The 7,500-nt window shown below is 32.0% G+C and overlaps 1 protein-coding gene across 1 annotated transcript in view; it reads right to left on the reverse strand.

Moving 5' to 3' along the window:
- The window catches only part of LOC137620454 (microtubule-associated protein futsch-like), a 150,973-nt gene that overhangs the window by 115,198 nt on the left and 28,275 nt on the right, over positions 1 to 7,500 (reverse strand). The window lies entirely within an intron of this gene.

Here is a 7,500-nt window from a genome sequence, read left to right on the forward strand (position 1 = left end):
TATATATATATATATATACATTAAAATACACAATTCTTTGTGTATGAATGATAAATAAAATAACCCTCAATGTATAAAAATATGACATTTATTGAGATCCCTTCCTCTTTAGAAAATAGGAAGGGAGATGGTCCCTTCGAAAGGTCAATAAATTTGATTTTTTCATACATTGTGGGTTATTTTATATACGTATGTATATATATATATATACATACATATATATACACACATATGTATATATATATATATATATATATATATATATATATATATATATATATATATATATATATATAATATATATATATATATACAGACATATATATTTATACAAAGACATATATATATATACATATACATACATATACATATATATATATATATATATATATATATAATATATATATATATATATATATATATATATATATATATATATATATATATGACACCGATGCCCTAATAAAAGCTCATGAAATATGAATTTGCTACTGAACCAGTCATTACTTGTTGGTAACCCATCCAAATACTGTCCAACCCCGTCAAAACGATTATTTATGCGCAATAAGAAAAAAATACTTTTGTTTACAAAGAATACTACGAATTTATCTTTATCAATGAGAAAATAAAATGACACAAAGCATATAGTGATTTAAATGATAATAATAATAATAATAATAATAATAATATTAATATTAACAATTATAACAATAATAATGATAATATTAATTATAATAATAATAATAATAATAATAATGGTGATAATAATAATGATGATAACAATAATAATAACAATAATAATAATATTGATAATAATAATAATAATAATAATAATAATAATAATTTCAATAATAACAGTAATAACAAGTGAGCAAGTCCTGAACGCGGACATGGTCCTCGTAGAGGACATACCTCCGCCAAGGTGACCTAGAGCGCCATATGTCCTAGAATCATGAATTGATGTGACTTCGACCTTCACATGACCTTGACCTTCACGTGACCTTCAAGTGACCTTGACCTTCACGTGACCTTGACCTTCACATGACCTTGGCTTCAAGTGACCTTGATCTTCAAATGTACTTGACCTTCACGTGACCTTGACCTTCAGGTGACCTTGACCTTCACGTGACCTTGACCTTCACGTGACCTTGACCTTCAAGTGACCTGCTTGACTTTTGACCTTCAAGTGATCTTTGTTCATTTGCCACTGATACTTAATATGACATTGATATAATGCACCAATATGACCTTGACCTTTGACCTTTATAAATTTGAACATCACCCATGGGTTGCGCCTGGACTAGGACTTCCCTGTTGGCTTATGCAAAAGTCAGTGCTTTATTCTGTCTCTTGATATGGCCACTTATGTCATAGTGACACCAGTGACCCCTGTGACCTTGACCTTGGGGTGACCTTGACCAAAATTTAATCAGTTCTTCCATACACATTGGGGAACTACTTGGCCAAGTTTGAAGTGATTCCGTGTAGAAATGTGGCCTCTACGTTGTCCACAGACAGACAGACAAACAAACAAACAAACAAACCGAACCGAAAACATAACCTCCTGGCGGAGGTAATAATAATACTAATATTCCCATATATATACCGTGAAAATAATTATTTCTAGTGCTCCAGGGGCCAGTGATTTTCATTCTTTTAGGGGTGTGACCCAAATTTCACGCATCCATATAACCCCTTTAAATGATCTTCGTACTTCAAAAACTCTTTCTTTGCATTTTTAAGCTTATATAATTTATATATGAAATATCTGATTCGGTGTTCTTGCTGTTCTTAAAATATTTTATTTTAATTGTTTGTTGCTTCTCTTGTGGTTTATTTTTTTTTTTTTTTGCTTGTTTCCTTTCCTCACAGGGGTATTTTTCCTTGTTAGGGCCCTCGGGGTTATAGCATTCTTGCTTTTCCAATTAGGGTTGTAGCTTAGCCTGTAATTGCAATAGTAATAGTAATAATAATAATAATGTTAATGATGAGAATAATAATAATTATAATAATAATAACAACAATAATAATAATAATAATAATAATAATAATAATAATAATAATAATAAATGGTCTGTCTTACATAATCTCACACATGAAAAGCCAACTAATAATAAAACAACCTAAATAATCTCCTTGATTTTCCAGTAATCAAGATAAGATCGTCTGTATTATACTAGGCTGCATCCTAATATTTAAGACTACTATTAAATATAATGCAAAATCTTTTTCATTTCTCCCACAATCACTTTTGGAGAAAGGTGCCTCTATAAACTCTGGCGAACAATCCTTGGCGCCACATATTTCAGACTTCCAATCCATTCCCTTTTAGCAAATAACAGATGGCGCCACATCATTTATGATACCAGTCTAAGTTTCTTTTACCCGGTAATAGATGGCGCTACCTGCTTCGCTACGCTCGTTCATTTCGCCTCGCCTTCCATTTATTGTTTTCACGTGCGCACTTTGTCATCAACGACACAAGAACGACAATTCTTCTTCCTTCTACAGATTATGAGGTCGTTTACGTGTGAAGTATAGTCTTCCCGAAAGCTGGTAATGTGCCAGTATACATACATATACATGCATGTGTATGCATACACATATGCAGATAACGTTCATGACTGGTGAATGCCAGCCTAGGGTTCAAGTCCAGCTCAAATTCGTTAGTTTCTTTGGTCACCCAATCTCACCATCCTTTGGGGAGTTTACGAGCGTCTATACGTCTATCTGCTGAGTCATCAGCAGCCATTGCCTGGCCCTCCTTGGTCGTAGCTTGGGTGGAGAGGGGGCTTGGTCGCTTATCATATGTATATGGTCAGTCTCTAGGGCATTGTCCTATTTGTTGGGGTAATGTCACTGTCCCTTGCCTCTGCTATTCATGGATGGCCTTTAAACCTTTAAACCTTAAACGACAAATGAAGCCCTTTCTATTCGACTGTAGGACAAAGGCCTCAGTCATGTTTTCATTCATATCTGGGGTTTGGCCAGTTTTCATCAGTACGCTAGTCACTGCGGATTGGTGATGGTGGGAGACCTTTTGTCTGATCTCTCACAGTAAACCAACCTTAATATGTTTGTCCTTGACTAGTACCGCTTTGCTGATCATGTCGATACACTAACCCTTTCACAACGTTAAGGTATCCCCCCTTTCGAGGCACACACACAGACAGACACAGACACACACACATATATATACAGTATATATATATATATATATATATATATATATATATATATATATAATTATATATATATATTAGATACATATGTGTATATATGTATGTGTGTATATGTAGGCATATATATATATATATATATATATATATATATATATATATATATATATATATATATATATAAATATATATATACTATATATATGTGTGTGTGTATGTGCTTGTGCATGTGGTGTATAAACACATTCCAAATCAAACCCTTTCATGTGGAAAAAGAGACTCCCAGACAACATAATCTAAGCCTATCCTCCCATTAACGCTTCATTTATCCTGGAAGATAAATCTCTATCATCCCATTTCAATCCTACTGACTAAGCTCCTGAAATACGGTAGTTACGATCTTAAGCACGCATACGAACGCAATCCATCTAATACCTTCTCCTGATTGGAGGAGGCATTGTCTCTAAGCCAATCGCATTGGTTCACTCTTCAACCCCGCGTCCCGATTCATGGATTTTGACTTCGAAGGTTCTTCTTCTTTCGCATTGATTCACGGACGTCGATAAACCAATACGCCGTTTAGAGGACTTGTTGACGAGGCCAAAGGTGGAACATTTCAGCGTTTGGGGGCCTTCAAATATAAATATATTTTATCTGTTATTCTCTCTTTTAAAGACCTTTCATTAAATCAGAATAACTGGATGGTACAACTGACATACATACATACATACACACACATTATATATATATATATATATATATATATATATATATATATATATATATATATATATATATATATATATATATATATATATATATGTGTGTGTGTGTGTGTGTGTGTGTGTGTGTGTGTGTGTGTGTGTGTGTTAAGCAATAATGTCATTAGTTAGTACATAGGTCAAAAAGTCCCTTGAACGTTCAGGAGTAAGCTCGGCCTAGATGGCTAATAAGAGCAACTCCATTTATCCCAAAAGTACCCGTTGAAGAACCGAAAGGTAACATAACACCTGGTGCCACCCATTAGGGAAACAGTAAATAAGTATATATATATATATATATATATATATATATATATATATATATATATATATATATATATATATATATATATGGACACGCTCAGCTCTCCCCGTTCTTCGGATAGGAAGAGAGGGAGTAGTCATACCTAGTGAGTGTGTCTGCATATTTAAATATTTAGCCGTCATTTTTGACGAATGCCAGATACTAATATACATACATACACACACACACACACATATATATATATATATATATATATATATATATATATATATATATATATATATATATATATATAATATATATATATATATATATATAGAGAGAGAGAGAGAGAGAGAGAGAGAGAGAGAGAGAGAGAGAGAGAGAGAGAGAGAGAGGAGAGAGAGAGAGAGAGAGAGAGAGTTCAATCCACTCTTACTGTGCCTTGAAACTTGAAAAATTATTTAAATAAATGTCCAAGAACCTTGACATACCAAATTTAATAAAATCTAGGCCACAGAATTATAACTCATATTTTTATTTTCGATGTATAGGTTTATATAGCCTACATTCAAGAAAGCAAATAGTGTAGAGATATGGTCTCGACCCCAGAGTAAAAAGAAAAGTATTTCTAAAAAAAAAAAAAAATATGAAGACAAAATTTTAAAACAAGACTTACACTATAAAAAAACTCACGATTCTAAAAAAAACAAAGAAAAAAAAATCACGATTCTAAAAAAAAAAAAAATTTTTTTTTTTTTTTTTTTTTTTTTTTTTTTTTTTTTTTTTTTTTTTTTTTTTTTTTTTTTTTTTTTTAAGGCATAGTCGTGGTTGATATGGCATTGTTACCGTCTTTTGCCTTTGCCATTCATGAGTGGCCTTTGAACCTTTAAATTCTAAAATAAGACTCACTATTCTAAAAAAATCTAACAATTCTAAAAAAAAAAAAAAACTCAAATTATAAAAACAACACACAATTCTCAAGAAAGACATACTCCTAAAAATAACTTTTCTTTTCTTTTACAAAAAGAATTCTACAAGAAGACCCATTATCAAATAATAAACCATTACTTACATAAAAAACCATTCCTAATAAAACTTCTAAAAATAAATACCCTTAAAAATCTATTCCTCGAAAGAAAAACAAAACCGTAAGTTAGCAAGAAGACTTTTTTATTTTTTGCATTTGTTGGAAAACTGGTAATGATACTCCATTAGGTAAATGTATTTGTGATAGCTCTACTGATTGGACCCAAATTTCCATACTATATAAAGTTTGTGAACGTCTTTTGGCAAAACGTCTCAACAGGTTTGCTGAAGGTAATCATCTGTTCCTTAGTTTGCAATTTGGCTTTCTTAAAGGCCTTGGAGCATGTGGTGCCCTTCTTACAATTTCTAATACTATACAGAAATCCACTGTTTGTACTCAGTAAGTTCTCTAGATTGAGGGTACACTCGGGTACACTAACTAATTTCTCTTACTTGTTTTGTTAAAGTTTTTATAGTTTATATAGGAAATATCAATTTTAATGTTGTTACTTTTTTTTCTCAAATATTTTCTCCTTGTTTCCTTTCCTCACTGGTCTATTTTCCCTATTGGGGCCCCTGGGCTTATAGCATCCTGCTTTTCCAACTAGGGTTGTAGCTTAGCAAGTGATAATAATAATAATAATAATAATAATAATAATAATAATAATAATAATAATAATTTGGTCTTGATTTGACATAGTTAACCATGAGCCCTTGTTTTCAGACTCAAACAATTGGGAGTGGGTGGATCTTTTCTTAGCATCATTATTGATTTTTTATGTAATAAATTGCAGGGAGTAGTTGTTGCTGACCATTAAAGTGAGCATTAGGAATGTAACATATTAGGAGTAATGTTTTTAGTCCATTACTTTTCATATTACATACACATAATTGTGGTTTGGCAGAAATAATAAGCTCGTTGTAGATGCAGATGATGCTACTCTCTTTTCATATACTTCATCTCATAAATGTTGACATATGGTTGCTGAATCCCTTAACTGAGATCTAGCCAAAGTTAGTGCATGGGTGCAGCATCTAGATATTTTTATCTATGCTAATTTAAAATGTTTAATGTGATATTTTATTGCAAACTTAATTTTCAAAAGCACAAATCGTCTGTCTTTAACTGCAGAAAAAAAATTGGTTTATTGAAAAAGTCTTTTTAGATTTTCAATGACCAATCTATTTTGAAAAAAATGTTTTAATTCTTTCATTCTATATTGCTTCGAGTATTGTTCTCCTATCCGGTCATCAACTGCACAATCGTTCAGTTAGTCCCCTGTGCATGCTACATACGATTTTACTTAATTCATACCATCCACTTCTTTCGGATCTTCCAAGACTTTACCCTCCTGTACATATTATTATTATTATTATTATTATTATTATTATTATTATTATTATTATTATTATTATTATTATTAGCTAAGCCACAACCCTAGTTGAATAAATAGGATACTATATACCCACATGCTCCAACAGGGAAAACAGACCAGTGAGGAAAGGACATAAGCTACAAAAGAAGTTTAAGAACAATAAAAACATTAAAATATATCTTTCATATATAATCTATAAAAACTTCAGAATAACTAGAAAAAGAGAAACAAGATAGAATAGTGTGCCAGAGTGTACCCTCAAGCAAGAGATCTCTAACCCAAGACAGTGGAAGACCATGGTACAGAGGATATGGCATTACCCGTAGTACTATACTCAATTTTTTTAATTAGACGCATTTGCACCGACTCTCAGCGGTGTCCTTTTAGCTCGGAAAAGTTTCCTGCAATCTGATTGGTTAGAATTATCTTGTCCAACCAATCAGCGATCAGGAAACTTTTCCGAGCTAAAAGGGCGCCCCTGCGAGTCGGTGCAATTCTGCCTCACTAAAAAGAATCGACTACAAGTCTGCAATTAATTCTAATAGAGCTATCTTCTCTACCAAAAAGGATCAACACTAAACAGTATTCTTGAAGTTTTATTCCAGCTGGAACAGATTGTGATATGAATTTATTAATAAGATGATTGAATCGGTGGAACTTCGAAAGTTCCAACTTATTGCAAATTCTTTTCCTGTTGAACAGGTGGACATGAGTCTCTCTTCATAGTTTATATATGAAAGATATATTTAAACGTTGTTACAGATCTTGACGATTTTCATATTTATTTTTCATTACTTTTCATTTGTAGTTTATTTGTTATTTCTTTATTTAATTTCCTCACTGGGCTGCTTTCCCTGTTGGAGCCCTAAGGTTTGTATCACGCAGCTTTTTCAATTAGGGTTGTAGCTTTG

This window comes from Palaemon carinicauda, chromosome 27 (assembly GCF_036898095.1).
Source record: "Palaemon carinicauda isolate YSFRI2023 chromosome 27, ASM3689809v2, whole genome shotgun sequence".
In the NCBI taxonomy this organism is placed as follows: domain Eukaryota; kingdom Metazoa; phylum Arthropoda; class Malacostraca; order Decapoda; family Palaemonidae; genus Palaemon; species Palaemon carinicauda.